Source organism: Balaenoptera musculus, chromosome 14, assembly GCF_009873245.2.
Source record: "Balaenoptera musculus isolate JJ_BM4_2016_0621 chromosome 14, mBalMus1.pri.v3, whole genome shotgun sequence".
Lineage (NCBI taxonomy): Eukaryota > Metazoa > Chordata > Mammalia > Artiodactyla > Balaenopteridae > Balaenoptera > Balaenoptera musculus.
Window position 1 is genome coordinate 3,042,783 of NC_045798.1, and position 22,136 is coordinate 3,064,918.

The 22,136-nt window shown below is 40.4% G+C and overlaps 1 protein-coding gene and 1 non-coding gene across 2 annotated transcripts in view; both read left to right on the forward strand.

The window, feature by feature from the left end:
* The window catches only part of TMEM132D (transmembrane protein 132D), a 679,411-nt gene that overhangs the window by 322,918 nt on the left and 334,357 nt on the right, over positions 1–22,136 (forward strand). The gene's annotated exons all lie outside the window — the stretch shown is intronic.
* TRNAE-CUC lies at positions 4,331–4,403 on the forward strand. Its single transcript has one exon. It is a non-coding gene; the product is annotated as a tRNA-Glu (tRNA).

The window sequence follows — 22,136 nt, forward strand, 5'->3', positions numbered from 1 at the left end:
GAACAAGAGGTAAAACACCCTGTTCTGTACCATCGGCCCTAACGATGTCAGCCTTCGCTGGACTATTGTGAGAGTCTTATATAATCCTACATGTGAACAGACACACTTTGAAATAATCAATCAAGAACATCAGTTCAAGAAAACCCATCTATTAATTGTCCTTAAATTGTTAAAATGACTACATAGTATCTGCAGCACACATACCCAGGTCCTCCTAGATATGAAAGATTATACTTTATTTCCACAGCCTAACTGACAATTTCTCAGAGTACCAGATGAATTACATTAGTTGTACATGGAGTCTGTATCAAGTGTGAACAATGGTTCCCCATTGTCTTTATTTTTTTTTTATATTTTATACTGGAGTACAGTTGATTTACAATGTGTTAGTTTCAGGTGCACAGCATAGTGATTCAGTTATACATATACATGTATCTATTCTTTTTCAGATCGTTTTCCCATATAGGTCATTACAGAATATTGAGTAGAGTTCCCTGTGCTCTACAGTAGGTCCTTGTTGGTTATGTATTTTATACATAGTAGTGTGTATACGTTAGTCCCAAACTCCTAATTCATCCCTCCCCCACCTTTCCCCTTTGTTTTCTAAGTCTATGAGTCTGTTTCTGTTTTGTAAATAAGTTCATTTGTGTCATTTTTTAAGATTGTCTTTACATTTGGAAGTTGTCAGAAGCATTTCCATTCAAGTTTGTTTTAGTAACGTCTGCATTAGGGATACAACAGACAAAGGTATTGTTACCAATACAACAAGATATCATTTCTCCTAATCGTATTGGCAGAAAGTTACCAAAGGGGAGGGGGAGGGTTAAATTAAGAGTTTGGGATTAAAATATACACACTACTATATATTAAATAGATAACCAACAAGGACCTACTGGCTACTGACTTTTAAAACATGCATCGGGGCTTCCCTGGTGGCGCAGTGGTTGAGAATCTGCCTGCCAATGCAGGGGACACGGGTTCGAGCCCTGGTCCGGGAAGATCCCACATGCCGCGGAGCAACTGGGCCCGTGAGCCACAACTACTGAGCCTGCACGTCTGGAGCCTGTGCTCCACAACAAGAGAGGCTGCGACAGTGAGAGGCCCGCGCACCGCGATGAAGAGTGGCCCCCGCTCGCCGCAACTGGAGAGAGCCCTCACGCAGAAACGAAGACCCAACACAGCCAAAAATAAATAAATTAATAAATAATAATGTAAAAAAACCCAAAAAAACATGCATGCACGTGACCCTAAAATGACAGGTCCAGGTACCGCTCCTCCAGATGAAAGCTTAGCCATGGATATGGAGGGATGTGCACAAGAGTGTTGATTGTTGCATTTTTAAAAAACAGCTAACTGTTGAAAGCAACCTGAATATCCATCAAAAGGTGAATTGATTTAAAAATGATACATTCATATAATTGAAACTTATGCAGCAATTATGAAGAATTGCCTACATGTAGTTAGTAATGTTTATCAACATTAATTTTGTTACCAACTAGGGTGCTTAGCCTTCCTGAATGAATAGAAATTGATAAGAGATACAGGAAAGGCTTTATTGGGGCCCCTGCTGCAGCAGTGGGGAGCAAGGACAAGGGACAGGTTCCCTTGTTCGCTCCTTGAGGTGGGGCGAGCTGGTTCCTTATCTGGGGTGAGGGTAGGCGTAGGTCCGGGGGTGGGGGCAGAGGCGTGGCTTAGGTGGTCTGCCCCCCGCTTTGGTGGTGTTGAGTGCAGGGGGCATGCGCAGTGCCCTGTTTTTGCTCCTGGCCCTTCAGAAGTGGCAGTTGGGGTTTTGGTCTTTTTGTATCTTTTTGTCCATAATTTGCCCCAACTGCTCATGCAAGCAGTTATTTTTAGTCCCTTATAATTTCTTTGTATTTTGTTGCTGAAGGAGCGGTTTGTCCAGGTGCAAGCACTGCAGCAGAGGGTCCCAGGTCCCAGGTCCCAGCCTGTCTCAGTTTGACCTGAAAATGTGATGTTAAGGGGAGTGGGAAACTTGAATAATAACATGTACAGTATGATACCACTCTAGTAATTCTAAAAAGAGACCCACAGAAAAATGCTGAAGTAATACAGATATAAACGGGATGAGACATGGCTGCTACTTAAGAGACCAGCATTTGAAAGACAGCCCAGAGGAAGGTGTGCAAGGATGTCGGGCAGGCATCCTGGAAGAGAGCGCTTTAAGATCTTCCTGACATAGCATTCGAGTTGTGTTCCATTGTATCACTCCCATTAGAAACATACAGACTAGGAAAGGAGGCGGTGATCATTCAAGCACGTGGCATTACAGTGAAGGAGAGTTATGAGTCTAGTTCCCTATGAAATTATACCTCGGGCTGACTCATTTTCCACTTCCTGACACGCATACAATCCCATTAGGCAGTCTCACGGGGAAGTGTGAGGTTTGCCTTAATTTACCCTTGTGTTGCTTTACTTTTATTACATCCATATATTTGGTATTTAACATCTCCCATTTCCAAGTAGACTACCAAATTTAGAATTAAATTATTTAACACCCACTTTCAGCGGGTAACAGCAGTGAGTTACCGCTGCACATCTTTACTGGGGAAATTGCCTTTGCTTTGGATAGGATCTCCAGGGCGCTGTAATAAAAAACACCGACTGTTTTTTCTGCTAGAGCTACACCAATGCAGTATAAATAATAACCTATTTATGCAACAATAATTGTATGATGCCACTTGCTGGTGTTCATCAGAATACTTCATAAACACTCTCCAGGGTCACAGATCATGGCTAATGTTGAGTTACCCTGGGCTTGTGATTTCACAAAGCATCTTCATTCATTGGAATGACCAAAAATGTCTGCAGTAGCAGAAATATCTGATGTGACGTGTGAACATCCCATCAAGAAAACCATGGGCTAATATTCGTCTTCATGCAAATTTCTGAACTTGAAACTTCAGTGAATGTGTGTGTGTGCACAGGTGTGTGTGTATGTGTGTGTTTACAGCCATGGATACATAGCCCTTAGGGTCCTTCCTTCCAAACATGGAAAACATTATCAATAAAAGTCCTACAGGAAAAAACACGTCTATATCTATATAAATCGGTATCTATATATCTGTATATCTTTATCTCTGTCTCTGTATTTACATATATATCCATATCTACAACTTACCTATCCATGTCTATATTTATAATTACATATGTATGCATAATATATATGCACAATGCAAAATATAAAATTATTTTAATTTTAAAAGGCTCATGAGCTTTTGTAGTCATATTTGTTTTGGTAAGTCTCCACTGCAAAAAGGTGCACAGATTTCCGCGTACCTTAGATACTTTTGAGAGCGAGGGCCAAGTTCTTTGGGAGAGTCAGTTTTTTGATCATGTAGCTGTGCGGACCTCCAGTCTCTGATGTGTGCCCTCACCCTCCACGACTGTCCTTTGCTGTCAGCACCCTACCAAGCATCTCGAAACCCCCAGGTTTCCCTGGTGTGCTTAGCTTGCTGAAGCAAATGCTGTAAATTGGATCATCTATTTCTTGAAGGCCTGGGGAGCAGTTGAGAAAGATAATAGTATTTCATGGAACATTAAAAAAAGAAACAGAAGAAAAATTATGGGATCCATCCAAAGAAGCTTTATTTACTGTCCAACTGTGAAAAGCATCACCTTGTTTCTTATGTTCCAAAAATTTTACTCTGATTATTGTTCTCTTGGATGGGATGTCTTATTTTAAGTGTCCATGTTTTGGATTTGCTATCATTTCTAAATGCACCTTTCTCTGACAGCCCTCGTTCTTCCGTGCTGTGTGCCAGTTCAAGGAGTTTCTTTGGTAACTTTTTAGTCTTTTAACCCTGGTGATTGATTTTGTCAGCAGTTAGCCTGGTGGACTTTCACTTCTTAGGAATGGTATTTGAACTGAGACATAGTTAGAAAAATTAGCAATAAGGGCATGGGACTTTATATTCCTACCTAGAGCTCTTTTTTTAAAAAAAACATTTTGTTATAAATCATATACCTTAAAATTAACCCATTTTAAGTGTGCAGTTAAATGAGTTTTAGAAAATTTATTTTTTTGGCCAGCCATCATACCATCTAGTTTAAGAACACTTCCATCAGCAGAAAAAGTCCCTTTTTACCCATTTGCCATGAATCCCCAATTCTTCCCTAATTCCAGACAACCACTTGTCTCTTTTCTGAATCCATAATTTTGCTTTTTCCACAATAGCCCAAGCTGGAAATAACCCAAATGTGTATCAGCTGGTGAGTGGATTAAAAACGGTGCTACATTTTAGCAATGGAATACCACATGGCAATGAAAAGGAACTATCTCCTGATGCATGAAAAAACGTGGATAAGGAATTCCCTGGTGGTCCAGTGGTTAGGACTCTGTACTCTCACTGCCGAGGGCCCAGGTTCAGTCCCTGGTCGGGGAACTAAAATCCCACAAGCTGTGCAGCATGGCAAACCACCCCCCCCCAAAACAAAACAAAAACCTGGATAAATCTCAGAAGTATACTGAGAGGTAGGAGCCGGTCACATGACATGACATATCCTATGAGTCCATGTACAGGAAGCCCTCCTTATCCACGGGTTCCACATCCACAGATTCAACCAACTGCAGATCAAAAATATTTTTTAAAAAATTTCAGCATTTTCCAAAAAGCAGAACTTGAATTTGCTCGCACCAGCAACTGTTTACATAGCATTTACATTGTATTTACAACTCTTTATGTAACATTTACATGGCATCAGGTATTATGAGTAACCTAGAGATGATTTAAAGTATATGGGAAGATGTGCATAGATTATACGCGAATACAACACCATTGTGTATAAGCGACTTGAGCATCCGTAGATTCTGGTATTTGTGGAGGTGAGGGTGGGAACTAATCCCCCAAGATACTGAGGGGAGGCTGTATATACAATTTCTAGATCTCATTTTAAATTACTTGATTTTCAGCTTTTCACTGGGATCCACTAAGTTATCAGGCACCAGGTTACCTGAATTCTTTCTAAATTTATTTTCCTTTTCTTTTTATATAAACTTGCTCTTTTATAAGTTTTAGAAAACTTCCTCTCAGAGGAAAACTTAACTTCAGTTTAAATGTTCTGTAGTCATCAGGAGGAGAAATGACCTGCTGACCAGCCACTCTAATTACAGGCAGCAGTAAAAGCTTTCATCTCACTATTTTAAAGAGGTTTTGTTTCTTTAAACAAAAGATGCCAGTCAGTAAATGCAGGGGACTCTGGCTCTTTCATCTTTGTCATAAAGGTAGATCCAGTTTTTACACCATAGAAATAAGATGCCTAGGATGACTCACATTGCAAAGTCAGTGACCCCTTTCCTATAATCTCAAGTCTGAAATATTTCAGAAGAAAAAAGTGTTGTTTTTTTCAGTTGTGGACAGAATACCTACAGAGGAAGGATGTAATTGTGTTAGGATCAATTTCACAATGCGCAGAAGTCACGTGGGACTCTTTAAACATACCAAGGTATTCTTTCAATTCAGTCGACATCAGTTTTTGTCATGGGTATTGTGTTTGTCTATAACCACTCACCGTTTTCCTTGTGGAACTCTTGAAGTCTGAGATACTTGCTAAATGTGGTTTTGATTACACACTCCTGAGGCTGAATGGAATGTGGATGAGAACAGCATTTTGTGTGGTGTGTAGGTGCTTGTTATAACAAATCCTTACAGAGGAAACCTGTGTGAAGCCCTAGCAAAGAAATGAGACAATATGGATTCCTGAAGGGGCTGTGTGGAGAGAATGATTGTTAAGTACCAGTAATAAGTTGGAATGAAGATGTTTGTCAGCATAAACGGCTTCATGGTTGTGTGCATAGATTTTTCTTTTACATCTTTCAAAATATTTTCCATTGTGATGTGGTATATGTGCTTCCTTAATAAAACCCTAAGAACGAAGACTAGCAGCACATCTGATAAGTACTGCGCTTTTAAATATACGTTAAGGGTGGAATATATTTTGAAATCTCTATTACAAATGCAATGTGATAGGAAGATCACTGTGACTTCTATTGCTGAAAAGTCACCGTCACCACTGCATTTATTTTTGAAGGATATGCTAAATTTCAGTTCAAGGCTAGATAGATAGAAGATTGATAGATAAAGTTGATAGATGAGTAGATGGATGATGGATGGATAGACAGATGGAAAGGCAGATAGTTATAGATAGATTGATTGGTAGATAGATGATAGATAGATAGATAGATAGATAGATAGATAGATAGATAGATAGATAGATAGACAGATTTCAGTTCATGGCTAGATAGATAAATATATATATAAAGATGCATTTTTCCCATCCAAGATCCCTGAATTCCATCTCCATGGACACCAGATTAATAACCCTTCCTTAAAGTTTAGGTGTCTTAAAATGGGGTGAGACAAAATGTTAGCATCTTTCTCTTCTCTTCACCCCCTCTCCACTTTCATGCCAAAAAATTCTGTGTCAAACTGCTTTATTGCCTTCAAATGGTTTGTATCAATCATTGCGCGAATTAAAGTGGCCACTATCCACAAAAAAAAAAAAAAAGTGGGGCGAGACATATTTCAAGGACAAAATATCTGTAATATGTTAAAGCCTAAACCCCTCTATGCTGCATTTGAGAAAAGCATATTTTAGTACAACTTCAAATGAGTATAATTGTAAACAACAGAAAATCTTCATAGAAGTTCCCATACAGAAAAGCAATATATCTGTATGTGCCAAGATTTGTTAAAATATTGACTAACCCTTTGGTCCTATATTCTAGGAACTTATCCTAAATAATTAATCAGAAATATTAAGCATGGTCTTCACACTTTAATTAATAGTAAAAATTTTAGAATCCACTAAACATTAAGGATAGGGGAATGATTAAAAAACTTGATCATATTCACATAGCAGAATGTGACAGGGCCAATAAAATGCTATTTTCAAGATTTATTGGTACAAGAAAATGCTCTTAATTTACTGATATGTATACACATACATATAACATAGTCCAAAGGCTAAAAATGAAATTTCTATCACAAAATTTTAATTACAGTGAGATTATGGGTGATATTTATTTTCTCTTCAATTCAGACCATACACCTTTTTTTTTTTTTTGAGAACCTAGCATGTGCTCGGTACTGTATTGTACATGGGTTCAGTGCTAAACAAAACAGAATATCTGTTCTCATGGATATTAAAGTCTGTCCTTCATTTGTTGACATTTGCCAGTCTTTACAATAAGCATAGATTAGTTTTATTAATTACATAAAATATCCAGAAGGTTTAATTCTTTTATTGTTATTCTAAACTTGCCATAGAGAAATACACACATTTTCTTCAGGACTGAAATCAGGGTTGGCTTGAAGGGAGCTGTCAAAGTATTCATGAAATCGTTTACTCTCCTTGGAAAAAGAATTATCCTTGAAAAATGATTGCCTTCTGATTATCTTAGTAATTACATACATTGTACATTTTTTGTCTGTTTACATTTAAGAACACAAAGCTAAATTCACTTTGGATTGGATTAATGAAATACTTGCAATGCTGATGAGATACAATGTACCTTGCTTATCTTTTAGTAAGATACATTGGAATTGATCCATTATATAATACTCTTAGGACATATATCGAAATCATATAAAATAAAGGAAATCAACAAGTTCTGATTCAATGGATAGTATCAGAAGTTGAATTTTATTTTTAAAGCCCAAATATAAAAAAAAGCATAATTTTCCCTTATTCCTTATTCACCCGTGCCTGCCACAGAGAAAACTGCCTCCAAACTAATTTCAGAGTGACCTTGTGATGGGGTTATAGCCTAAGAAATTGTAGCAGAAGCCTTAGGCAGGGTTTATGAGAAGATGTGAATTGAATTTTGCATGGAAGGGAAAGTTCATTTAGTATTTATTGGCGAGGGCTATTTTAACATAGGGCAATGAGATGGCTTGACACCACTGAAGATGGAGCTCAGCTCTGTCCCACCCTGGGTGGGCAGTTGTGGTCCCTCCAGCCCCAATGGCTTTGCTGTCTTTAATCCCCTCCCTCATCTCCTCCATCTTTAGATATTCCCAGAACCTCAGATTAGCCCTTTTCATTACAGTATAATGTCTATTTTGGGACACCTCCAAACAGTAAATCGACTGCTAATATCTTCCACTTATTAAGAGATGAGTATGATCCAACATCTTCTAAGTGTTTTACCTATAACTACTCTACGCTGAGCTCATTTGATTCATTCTCTCAACACTAAAGGCAAAAATACCATCCTCATTTTATGGATCATGAAACGGAGATCCAGCAAAGTTTAGGTAACCTAAGTGACTCCTTGGCATAGGCTGAATAATGCCTCCCTCCTTCCCTCCCCCCAGAAACCGTCTGTGTTCTAATTCCTGGAACCTGTGACTATGTTACCTCACCGGGTAGGAGTCTTTGCAGATGTGGTTACATTAGGGATCCTGGGATGGGGAGATTATCGTGAGTTATCCTGGTAGACCTAATGTGATTACAGTGGTCCTTATACGGAGGAAGTAGAGGAAGGCTTGATTATAGAAATGGAGAGGTTACAATGGAATCAGAGGTTTAAAGGATTCAAAAAAGGGCCAAGGGGCCAAGGAATGCAGGCCGCCTCTAAAAGCTGAAAAAGGCAAGGCAATGGATACTCCCCTGAGGTCTCCAGAAAGAACCCGCCCAGCTGACCCTTGATTTCAGACTTCTGACCTCCAAGAACTGTAAGAGAGTAGATGTGTGTGGCTTAGGCCACTAAGTTTGTGGTAATTTGTTGCAGCAGCAAGAGGAATCTAGGACACTTCCCTAGTTCACTCCTGCAGTATTGGCAGAACGAGGTCTCGAACCCCAAGGAGACGGGTCCCAAGCTTGAGCTCTCGGCCACAGTGCTGCACTAAAAGATCGTTTGACTCAAGTAACGTCCCCCGAGTTACGAAAGCTTAGTGGTTAAGTGAACGGTAATGTGGATTCACAGGGTCCCTGCCCTGGCACCTGTCAGCTGTGTGCCGTTGGCCAGGATATATAGCCTCCTAATCTCACTCTCCACATGTGTGAGATGGACATAATAGTGACACATGCCTTCAGGGGTCCTAAGGATGGAGGAGGTCGATGCTTGAAAAGCACTTGGCGTGATTCTTGCCTCGTTGTCAGTGCCCCTCCAAGACTGTATAAGGCCAATAAAGTTTCAAATGTCAAATTTCATTGTTTCTCAGACTCTTCATTCATTCATTTATTTATTCATTCATTTATTCGTATTCATTTTATTCGTAACTAGTATGTGAGGGGAGGTGTGTGTACAAAAAGTCTTTCCTGAAATGAGTTTAAAAGGCAGTGAAAGTCTGAAAACCAACTTACTGATAGTAATGAGACACGGAGTTTTGACTTCTGGGGAGAGCTGTGTGTGTGGTTGCGTGCTTTCCTACTGGGAAAATTGATAGGCATCTAGATTAAGAGATGAGTAAAATAAAGTGGGTAGTATTGTATCCACGGTGCTTAGGAGGTGAATCCTGATTTCCAGACATGCTGAGGGACTTCCCTGGTGGTCCAGTGGTAGAGCATCCGCCTTCCAATGCAGGACCCGTGGGTTCGATCCCTGGTCGGGGAACTAAGATCCCACACGCCGCAGGGCAGCTAAGCCCACGCGCCTCAAGGAGAGAGCCTTCGTGCTTGCAAACTACAGAACCTACGCGCTCTGGAGCCCACGTGCCACAACTAGAGAGAAGCCCGCGAGCCACAACGAAAAGCAACGAAAGCATCCCGCATGCCGCAACTTAAGACCCAACGCAGCCATAAATAAATAAATAAATTTTTAAAATTTTAAAAAACATGCTGAATTGGGGTTCTGGGGAGATGTAAGAGTTAATGTTCTTTGAAAACTGCCTCTCATGGTACAAAGCAGCAGTTGGTGTTGGAAGGCTTTGATTAAATGAGTCTCTCTGAATGACTAAAGAGCAATTCTATTATAAGCAGTTCTTGTTTTCCATCACCGGGCATTCTGGAACATCGCTAATCGTAGAGCATATTTGTCTCACACTGGACCATATTTTCCCGTAAGAACAGGGCTGCAGTTGGAGGGTTGCATTCCTGATGGAGGGGCTCCAGCTTCCAACGAATCATAACTATTAAAAGAATGTATCATAGAAGCAGAATTCTAACCGTCTTAAACACTGACACTCATCTCAAGCAGTGCAATTCAATCTGCCCTGTTCAGCAAATGTATATTAAACATCTGATTTACAACTGACACTTTGCTAGGCACTGGGGATGCAAAGAGAATAAAACACAGCCTTGCATGTTCATGCAGCTCATGTGCACAGATAAATTATGTCATTTCATTGAGGTAAGCAAGATGAGAGATGTGTGCATTACTACTGATTTTTTTAAGAAGCCCCAGTGTTCTATACACAACATAAAAATCTAGCCTTTCAGTGTCAAAAATCAGACCATAATTTGACAGCTGTGGTGTATCAGAAGGAATGCTACATTTAGAATGAGAAGACATATTTCTGATTTCTATATCAGCTAGGATTCTCTCTTTCTAGTGAAAGTGGCAGAAAACCCAGGTCCAGCTAGTTTACTCAAGGTGCAAAAAAAGAATAAACTAGGAGATTTGGTGGAGACGGTAGTGGTGGAATTATTGGCTCATGAAACAAAAAAACTCTTGAAGTAGAGCTTCAAGTATGGCTGGTGTGGTGGCTTTAAAATATGTCTAAAGACAGCCTGGTGGTTGCCAAGGGGGAGGGAGGTTGGGGGAGGATGGATTGGGCGTTTGGGATTAGCAGATGCAAACTCTTATATATAGAATGGATAAACAACAAGGTCCTACTGTATAGCACAGGGAATTCAATATCCTGTGATAAACCATAAGGGAAGAGATTATAAAAAGGATGCACATATATGTATAACTGAAACACTTTGCTGTACAGCAGAAAGTAACACAACATTGTAAATCAACTATATACTTCAATAAAATAAATTTTTTAAATGTCTAGGAATTCTTTGGCATTCTTCCCTTCAAAAGGCGGAGTCTAATAACCCTCCCTTTATGTGTGGGTCAGACTTAGTGGCTTGCCTCTAATGAATAAAGCATAGCAGAGTGATGATGTGTGACTTTTGAAGCTAGATCGTCAGTGACATCACCACTTCTGCTTTGCTCTTTGTTGAAACATTCACTGTGGGCCAAGCCAGCCAGCTGCCATGACATGTGGACACTCAAGCAGCCCATGGAAAGGCCATGTGGGAATGCACGGAAGCATCCCTGCCACAGCCAGTGCCAACTTACCAGCCTTGTGCCTGAGTCTCCTCAGAAGCACGTCCTCCAGCCCGGTCAAGCCTTCGGATGCCTGAAGCCTCCTGAGAGACCCTGGGCCAAAACAACCCAACTAAGCTGCTCCAAAATCTCTGACCTCAAAGAACATGAGGATGGTAAATATTTACTGTTGTTTTGTTACACAATCTGGATTTGTAGTTTAGAAGCTGGCGGCATTACTGAAGTTCTGTCTGTCATCTGGCTCTTCTCTGCACTGACTACATTCTCAGAAAGGTCACCTCTCTTCATGGCAAATTGGGTACAGCTGCTCCAGCATCAAATCATCCCACTTTCCAATCCAGTAGGAAAGACACGATAAAGTGTCCCTCTAATTAATTCCTCCAGAAATCCTGAGACTTACTCTGATTGGACCAGCCTTGGTCATGCGCCTCTCTCTGGACCAATCGCTGTGGCTGGGACTTAGGTCACATGATGGAGAGGAACAGTCAGGGAAACACAGAAAGAGGTCTGGTGAGAGGCAGTTTTCTATCAGTCAGACCTTAGTTTTATTATAAAAAGAGAGAGGAATTTAGTCAACAATTATTTCAGCGACTGTTATGTTCCAGGCACAGTTCTAAGCCCTGGAGATACATCAGGGAACAAAAAAGAAGAAAAAAGAAAGAAAGAAAAAAAATGTCCTTTTCATATTGCTTACCTTTCGGTGAATGAATTCTGAGGTGGTTAAAAACACTGCAGATCTAACTAATGGCCTGATATTTGTTGGTTAACAGCTGTGTAACATAAAATAAGTCATTTTTTCTCCTCTTATTTTCTTCATCTGAAATATTAACATACAACGTGTCTTCTCCCTCCCTGGCAAGTTTTTTCTAAGGATAAAATGAGGTGATGGATGTGGAAACTGTAAAATACAGAATATTGTTTTTGATATTGAAACCAAGTTCACAGACTGGGAGAAAATAGTTGCAAATCATATTGCTGACAAAGGACTGGCATCCAGGAGACAAGACAAATGTGACCCAATTTAAAAAATGGACAAAACATTTGAACAGAGGTTTCACACAAGAACATATACAGATGGTAAATTAGCACGTGAAAAAAATATTCAACACTATTAGTTATTAAAAAGATGGATAGACTTATATTTACATATTTATTCACAGCTGCTTTATTCACAATAACCCAGTGTCCCCATCAGGTGAATTTATGAACACACTTCCAAATACTCGTAAATGGAATAAAACTCGAAAATTGAAAGGAGTAAAGTACTGATGCTTTCATCCATTCAACATGGATGAATCCCAAAAACATTTTGCTGAGTAGAAGAAGCTAGAAACAAATGAGTGCATAGTGTACTGTTCCATTTATACGAAATTCGATAAATGGCAAATCTAAACAATAGTGACAGAAAGCATGTTAGGGGTTACCTAGGGCAGTGAAGAGGCTGGAAATTGACTACACAGATTCACAAGGGACTTATTGCATTGATAGATCTGTTCTATAACTTGATTGTGGTTACATGACTGAATACATTTGTCAAAATTCATCCAACTATATGCTTCAAGTGGGTGCCTTTATAGTATGCAAACTGTACTTCAATAAATTTCATTGAAAAGTAAGTTAACTTTTAAATATGGCCTCATCTGACCTTCCAAGTGTTTAAAACAGCCTTCTGGTGATAAGGAAAAGAAACCGAGTCCTCTAAAATGGCCTCAGAGAAATTGAGCTGGCACAGGTTTAGACATTTCCGTACAGCAGGCAGGGAGGTTCTGAATCATGCAATTGGTTTGATTGCTCAAAATGTCAGCTTCAATAAACAATGTGTATAATCCGGTTGCAGTAGGGTGAACTGCAGGCCAGATCAGGGCTACGTATACATTTTATTTCCCTCCTCCTGTGCTTTTAGAATTTGGGAAACTTTACATCCAAATGTAGCCTTTTGCTTCTCAGGCAAATCGACAAGATCTGGGTCTGCCAGACTGTGGCTACAATCAGTGCGAGTGGAGTGGGTACCCTCTGTTGGAGGAATCACCGTCCAGCTTGCATCAGGACACAGTCCTGAGAACCAGGACCCTTCACTTATTTTTAATACAGGCAGACCTCGTTGTATTGCGCTTCACTTTCTTGCATCTTGCAGATGTTGCATTTTTTACAAATTGAAGGTTTGCGGCAACCCTGCATTGAGCAAGTCTATTGGCGCCATTTTTGCAACATTTGCTCACTTTGTGTCTCTATGTTACATTTTCATAACCCTCACAGTATCTCAAAACTTTTTCATTACTATTATATTTGCAACGGTGATCTGTGATGTTAGGATTGCAAAAAGATTACGACTCGCTGAAGGGTCAGACAATGGTTAGCACTTTTTAACAATAAAGTCTTTTTTTTTTTATTTTTTTGGCTGCGCGGTGCAGCACGTGGGATCTTAGTTCTCAGACCAGGGCTTGAACCCGCGTCCCCTGCATTGGGAGCACAGAGTCTTAACCACTGGACCGCCTGGGAAGTCCCAATAAAGTATTTTTAAATTAAGGTATGTACCTTGTTTTTTTGACATAATGCTGTTGCACACTTAATAGACTACCGTATAGTGTAAACATAACTTTCATATGCACTGGGAAACCAAAAAATTCTTGTGACTACCTTTATTGTGATATTTGCTTTACTGTGGTGGTTTGGAATGCAACCTGCAATATCTCTGAGGTCTGCCTGTACCTGATTACTCCCTGAAGGTATTTTTTAAAACTCTTAGTTTATCCGGTATACGTGGTTTGGGATATGCATTTACAGGCACTTTGATACATGTGGCATCTCCTTTAATTTCTATAACAATTTCCAGGATAGATACTCTTCCTTTTTACACTGGAGGAAACATCAGGTCCGTAAATGAAGTAACCTTCCCGTGGTCACATAGCTAGGAATTTTCAGATCTAGTATTCAAACAGTCTCTTTCTCTTACACAATACTTCTATTCGTGAAAAGGAGGATGAAGAAGAGGATGTTTGGGGAGGAGAAGGAGAGAAATTATTTTTTTTTAATTTTTAAAAAATTTTTGGCTACATTGGGTCTTCGTTGCGCTGCACGGGCTTCTCATTGTGGTGGCTTCTCTTGTTGCAGAGCACGAGCTCTAGGTGCAAGGGCTTCAGTAGTTGTGGCATGCGGGCTCAGTAGTTGTGGCTCGCGGGCTCTAGAGCGCAGGCTCTAGTAGTTGTGGTGCACGAGCTTAGTTGCTCTGCAGCATGCGGCATCTTCCCGGACCAGGGTTAGAACCCGTGTCCCCTGCATTGGCAGGTGGATTCTTAACCACTGCACCACCAGGGAAGTCCCGAGAAATTACTTTAAAATAAAGGTTTATTTAATGTCCTTTTCCTTTATACTTTCTTTCTTTTTTTTTTTTTTTTATTTATATAATCAACCTTTATTGAAGATCAACTATAAGCCAGGTCATACTAGCCATGGGGATACGCATATGAATAGATGTAGTTCCTGTCTGCTTTTTTTTTTTTTCCTTATAAACTTTATTTATTGCCCTACTCTTTAGAGGTTGCTCTCAGTTTTACTATTACTGCTGACACAGGGTCTTTTTTTTTTTTTTTTTCCTTTATACTTTCATGTCTTGGTTTGTCCGTAGCTTGAACCAGCATGCAGTCAGTGCTTAATTGTCGTCATTGCCATTGATCTGAATTGATTCTCTCCTCAGATATTCCCAGTTTCATTTTTTAAAATCAAATATTCCCTCCATGCCAACACCTGAAAAAAGAGTTCCAAAGCACTACCTTTCACATATTATATAGCATTTTAAAAACTGAAAAGAATATTGTATAATATAAACAAAACTCTGTAGCACGCTCTTGAGCCCTTCAGATTCTAGAATCTCTCTGTCCGTTCAGCATGTCTGGTCCATAGATGCCTCCAGCACCACTTGCCGTCCTCAAGTTGAAGCTCACAGCTGTTCCCATCCTCTCAGAGGAGAGGATAAAATCGTCGTTCACGAAGCTGGTGGATTGGACTGTGTACTCAAGAGTACACAGAAGAGGGACAGCGTGAAGGCCACGATGCTGACTGGCAGTGGACCAAATAGAATATGTGGAAGAGCCATAGAGGAACAGGTCCGCAGTGATGAAGTGTTGGATGTCGGAATTAATAGGCTTTAGATGAGTTTGCAGGGGGCGTGGAAGCTTTGGAGTTCCAGAGAGAGAAGAGAACAGTCGAGCGAGGGCTCAGATTATGAAGAAGGAGAAAGGGAAGGAAAACAAAAAGAGAAGGAGAAGGAGGGGGAGAAAGAGAAGGAAGAAGAGGAGGAGGAGAAGGAAGAATCTGGACGATTATGTTTCAAAACAGAAGGAAAAGAAGGAACACCTACTAGACTCTCGGCTGCAACTTCAGAGAGAAGAAACATTCCAGAAACTTGGGTCCATCTTTTTGCCTGTTTCTCATCCTTCTTTACCTGCATCTCAACCCCCTCCGTGGTATTGTTATGATTGACTCAGTAGGTTTAAAAGAGCTTGATGGTACAGATGATGGTGGTTACCACTTGGGGGTAAATGCCTGTGTGAGCTAAGTGATGATGCAGTGAAATGCAATCTATAAAACAGCTGCAGTGTGTAGATTAAAAGTATGTGAATAAAATATTTAAGATTGTTTTTTTAAAAATATTCTCTGTGCATCTACATAACGCTGTTTCTGTTGCCTGCAATGCCCTTCCCTCCTTTCTCTGCCTATCCAAATATACGCATGCTTTATTAATTCAGCTTAAATGTCCCCATTTCTGGGCATTGCCAATCCCTAGCCCCCTGAACAAAGATAAAAGGATCTGTCTCTTCTCTCTGCTCCCATAACACTCTGTCCATAATTCACTTGCTGTTTTGGATTTTTTAAACCATTTTTTAAATTGAAGTATAGTTAATGTCCAATGTTGTGTTAGCTTCAGGTGTACAGCAAAGTGATTCAGTTATATATATATTCTTTTTCAGATTCTTTCCATTATAGGAAAGAATTAGGTCCTTGTTATCTACCTATTTTATACTAAGTAGTGTGTATATGTAACTGTTTGGGATTTTTATCTCCTTCTCCAGATGGGGAATCTTCTGTAGACTCTGCATGTGACACATACATATTAAGGCAATTGGAAAGTACTAAACAATATAAAATAAGTCTTGGCGATTTACAGATTTGGGTTTTTAATTTTCTAAAATTTTATTGGGGTATAGTTGATTTACAGTGTTGTATTAGTTTCAGGTGTACAGCAAAGTGATTCAGTTATCCATATACATACATTCATTCTTTTTTAGATTCTTTTCTCATACAGATTATCACAGAATATTGAATAGAGTTCCCTGTGCTATAACAGTAGGTCCTTGTTGGTTATCTATCTTATATATAGTAGTGTGTGTGTGTGTTCATCCCAAGCTCCTGATTTATCCCCCCCCGCAGTGTTTCCCCTTTGGTAAGCATAAGTTTGCTTTTGATGTCTGTAAGTCTATTTCTGGTGATTTACAGATTTGTGGACTGCAGCCAGATACTCCCTACTTATTATAAGGTTACAAAATAAATTGGGAACTGGACTTCTGTTGCTTTTGGCTGACCATCATTTATTCTTTTTTTCATTCGTTCATGAAATATTTGTTGTGTGCCTGTTATGTGATATTCCGTAGTATAGGTACTAGGGATACAGTAGTAAATAAGACAGACAACTTTCCTGCCCTCATGGAGCTTATATTCTACGGGCAAAAGACAGACTAACACATAACTAAATAAAAGTGGGACCAATCCTCCCCAATTCTCAGTTCATTTGCTTGGAGTAGAGCTAACGCCATCCTCCAACTCTAGGGGAGACAGCAACGTGGTCCAAATCTAGCTAATTCCCCTGGACACATGTATAGGTAGATGAGTGAGAGATATGTATGTGGGTTCAATGAGTATCATTCCCATGACTTTTGCAGGAAATAAGCTTTTTGTTTTTTCTTTCTGCTCTTTCTACATGGAATGGTAGAATACAAACTTAGAGCGGCTGGTGATTAATTTGCCAGTAATGTGGCATAACTCTTCCTGAGAATAGATGCACAGAGAAAAGCATCCAATTGAAGGTGAGGTCCAGATTCCTTATAGGAACATGTTTTACACCTAGATCTAGCTCTACCTGAAGTCCATACTTTCCCTAGGCTTGTCACAAACATGAGCCAATCATGTCTATTTGCTAAAACCAGTTGAAGCTGGGTTTCTGCCCTTTGCAGACCTGTCTTATACACCAGGTTACAGTTCTGACTATATACCATTAATTAGTATAAAAATGTCAAATTTTATTTTCTAGTACATGTCACAGAATTGCAAAAATGGCACAAGAAGAAGAACTTCTGGTTCCAGCCAGTGTGCAAAAGCAATTATTTTAAATGACTAAAGATACAGAGCTTGGGACCACTAGGCTTCTAAATATGGGTACTGCTTATATCAAAATTTTTCAGTCTTTGGGAGGGTGTCCTCTGAGTGCCTCTCCATTTGATCTGTGACTTCAGGTGGGGAATATATTAACATTCGTTATCCTGTGATTTCGCATCTTTTGCCAAATTGAGAAGCCATTATCTAATACTTGATACTGTCTCCCCGGTGGTCCCCAACATCACTTGAATTAAGAAAATCACAGAAATTATGAGTAGGGTTGTTTGGCCCAAGACATATATTTCACAGATGGAGAAATTGTTCTGAGCCTGGACTGTTAGAATCCAGGTCTCAGGATGTTTAAGGCAGTTATCACCAACTCCCATCTGGGAGTTAGCCTTAGTTGAATTTAGAATCTGCTGCAAACTTTTGATAGTTTTTTCCATGTATTGCTTTGAGGATATTCTGGAAGTCTGGAGGTTTTAGAAAGTTTTTAAATGAGAAATGAGCACATCTGTCTGATGTAATCAGATTTTTTTGGTGGTGGGGGGGGAGAGAAATTGCAGGGTGGTTCCCCAAGCTACTTTTCTTAGCAGCCTCAGAAATCATGAGACGTGAGATTGTATTTTAGGATCGTCTAAGTAAACCTCCATTTCTCCTCCCCTGCCTCATTTTTCTAATCTGAGGAGATGGATCTTGAGTCTTTCAATCTCTGTGAAACGGTTTTCACTTTGGTTGTCATTTTAAGTATGAATTTCCCCTTAATCCTGGAAGCTTTATTTCATTTTGCACCTCTTTCTATAGCCTGAAATTTAATTTTACTTTGATGCTGCAGTTTCTAAGTTCTGTTCTTTATGTAGGGTATTGTGCTTTGGGGTAGACAGAAGGTGCTCAAACTGTACCCTCATTTACAGGGAAAACTATAGGGAGAAAACAGAAAAGAAGCAAACGCTATCATAATTGAAATTACAATGTCTTGAAGCTAAACTCATTTTACCTGCCCAGTTTTCTTGTAAACCATTGGAATTGCCATAAAACACTTATTGTCACTCCCATGTGATGTTTAATCAGATGCCCATAAAGGACCAGGGTCATCGGTGTAGAAAATGAGATGCATAATAACACAAATACAATTAAGCATTTGGGTCATGGTGGCCATTCAGGAGCTGAACGTCCAGTTTCCTGCCAGAGAGGAATCAGCTCGGGAGCAAGTAGTGTTACCGAACTCAGGTTCAGGTGCTTACCGCTCAAACACCAGTAATTCAAGGCGCAAGTGTCAGTAGAAAGGAAAGTTGTTTTAATCAGAAAAGCCAGTAATCTGGGGAGGTGGATTCCTGTCCAGAGACCAACTCCGAAGATCGTGCTCAGCCATGACAGTTTTTAAAGGAAAAAAGGGGGAAGAATCTCAGTGAATCATCAAGGCAGGAGGTTGGGTTTTTTTGTTTGTTCGTTGGTTGGTTGGTTGTTTGGTTTTGCCACACTGCGCAGTTTGCGGGATCTTAGTTCCCCGACCAGGGATTGAACCTGTGCCCTCAGCAGTGAAAGCACAGAGTCCTAACCACTGGACCACCAGGGAATTCCTGGGGCGGTGTGGGTTCTGCATCCTTCTCCATTGTGTGCAGACTGGCTGACTCTTCAGATGTTATCTTGCCTCAGTGATCTGCCTGCAGGATTGCTAAGGGGGCCCCTGGGGGTAGAGATCTAGTCATTCTTTAATTGCTTTCTTCATTCTGACTTCTTTTAATCTAGGAAAGAATCAACAGGTTAGGCAAGGCACGGTGTGCATTCAGGAGAGCACAAGTCAGGAATTTGGTTAAATCGCTTAGTGATCTCATTCCTATAATTAGGTTCTTTTCAGGTGAGAGGGGAACAGAAATGGGCAAACAGGGAAGAGGCAGAAGAGCTGCTTTCAGTAGGCATGTTCCTGGGAACCCGTGATAGAACTTCTCTTTGTCCATCAGGAGCAGGGAGAGAGGGGAAGAGTGGGACATTGAGGCTGCAGTTGAGCGTATGTACACGCAATGACATATTTTGTTCATCAAGTGTTGGAGCAGACACTTAAATGCCTCACTCTGTCTGGGAAGACCCCACCCCATATCCTCTGGGCGTGTTTTACCTCTTCTAACAGCAGCAAGGGTAGAGATGCAGACCTCACAACCGCTGGTGGTCCAGGCATCCCACGACAGCCATTGAGAGGCTGGGGTGGTCTCTTTCCTCCACGCAGGGAGCTCCTCTAAGCCACGCTGGAAACAAGGGGACAGATGAGGTCATGTGAGTTGCTTCCCCACTTGGACCTCACTATGGGGGAAACATCCAGTGACACCACCATGACCAAGACAACTCTTCCCGTGTATGATCTCACTCTTGGTGAGATCGTACTCAGATTCCTCCTCAAACTTACTCTAAAGATTCCCCTACAGAGAAGGTCCCCAAATTGCGTTTCTAGTAGCACATAATGCCTCATTCCTATCCATTTTGCTTCATTTTGTTTTCTTCATGATGTCACCAGCATGGAGAAGAAGCCCCTTATCTGAACATTAGGAACAATTCTTATATTGGGACCAGACTCCACTGGTGTGCTCAGTTTATGTGTCCTTGTGGGTCCAAGAAGGTCAAAACTCTGCATCCTTGTTACGATACCTCCGTCCTCGCCATTGATCTCACGGACCAAGGTCAACTGGTAGAACATTGCATTTCTACTCTAGGAACACAAAGAATATCTGAAGCATGCTTAACCTCATATCCATGGCTTTTCATGTTACACACTAATTTCTGACCGTACTCTGTTCACTTCTCTAGTGCAGTGATCTGTTCTGATCAATGTCACCCAGGTCCTCTCTCCAGGGTTTATAATGTACAATGTAAAGCCATCTTCTAAAGGTCAAACTTACATATTCTAGGATGTGATTTTATTATGTTATGTAGTTATATGATAGTAAATAATTAGACAAAATATAAAATAAATCATGTAGCATACCACTTATTTTTATCTATTTATTTATTCATTTATTTATTTGTATGGCCTGTATCTCCCACTGGAAAACAAACTTCATGAGAGCAGTAACTTTGTCACCTTCCTTTTTTTCTCCCTATGGTTTCACCAGCTCCTAGAATAATACAGTACATGTGATAAGGAATCTATAGATATTTTAAATGAATGAATGAATAGAGGCAAGCTGGCACTCTACTGTATTTGGCAGGCATATTTTTCAAAGGCAGAGAAATAGAAGATGATAGAGAAATAGAGAAAGAATGGAGGTGATGCTTGGGGTGTAGCAGAGGTGAGGAGAGAGAGAGCCCTGACCGTACGGACCCCTAACTTCAGATCTTGTCTGAGTCGTCGTATATCCCCAGCCTTAGATTCCATAAGGTGGTCCTATATTCCTATATGAGACTTCTTTCTTCTTAAACAACCTTGAATCAAACTCTCTTTCTTGCCACCAAAGAAGCTTAGCTGATAAAGGCAAACAGGAGATGCTCAATAGAGACATTATTCTAGACTGAGTAGATTATTTTATTTTGTCTAAAAGTGTATTTGACTTGTTTTGTACCCAAAACTCTGCATTCTGACCCAAACCAACCAGTAGATTTCTGAGAAGGAGAAGGATTTGGGAAATTGCAATTAGCATTGTTTCTAGTCATCAAGATCTTGGTAGGCTGTGTCTCATCTTGAAGTTACAGCCCTGCAGATATTCATTCTAATGGTGCCTGGAGATACTTAACTCTCTGAGAAACCACTGGAACATTTTATTATTGGGCTTCTTCCTATGTCCTTTTTCCTCTCTGGGTTCACGTGGGAAGGTGAGCCACGGGGGAAGGGTGTTAGTGTGATTTCTTTTTATCTATGTAATTTTCACTGCTCAAAGGGGAAACACAACAACCAAGCCTGGGAAATTTGTCAGTATCCTGTAGCTAAGTAAGAAAAAAAGAGCCTCAAATAATGGGATTTCTCTAATACTTTACGATGGACAGTTGGTTTCTGCCTTGCAGCTATAGCCACTTGACACTCCCAGGTCATTCTGGAATTCTAGATGTATTCAAATACCTTGTGAAAGAATCTGAAGTACTTCTTATGAGCCAGGGTTCCAGCAAGAAACTCCAGATGGTTCGAATGGAAGAGACTTCAGTAAAGAGTGAGGGCAGAGCGGGATTAAGGGAAATAACGGCTGTACTGGTGCCCCCAGAGACTCCCAAGGGTAGTAAGCCATGACTCTTGCTTGACAAGGGGAGGAAGGGAACAGAGTTGCAGGGCCCAGTAAGTGGTGGGCTCACAGATGAGGGACCACCTGTCACAAGCTAGAGTTTTGAGGGAATACAGCCACCATATGCAATCCGGAATAAAGCAGAGAAGTGGCAAAGAAAACCCACACCTATCCTCCTCTTTTCTAGTCTCATGCCAGAAATCCCATTGGCAAACCCATTTGGAAGCTGAAGGCCAAGGGAGACCTTGATCTGAGCCCCTGGGGGATGTGGTCCATCTGAGTCAGCCCCTGGGTTCACAGGAGCTGGAACATGAATCTTGGGC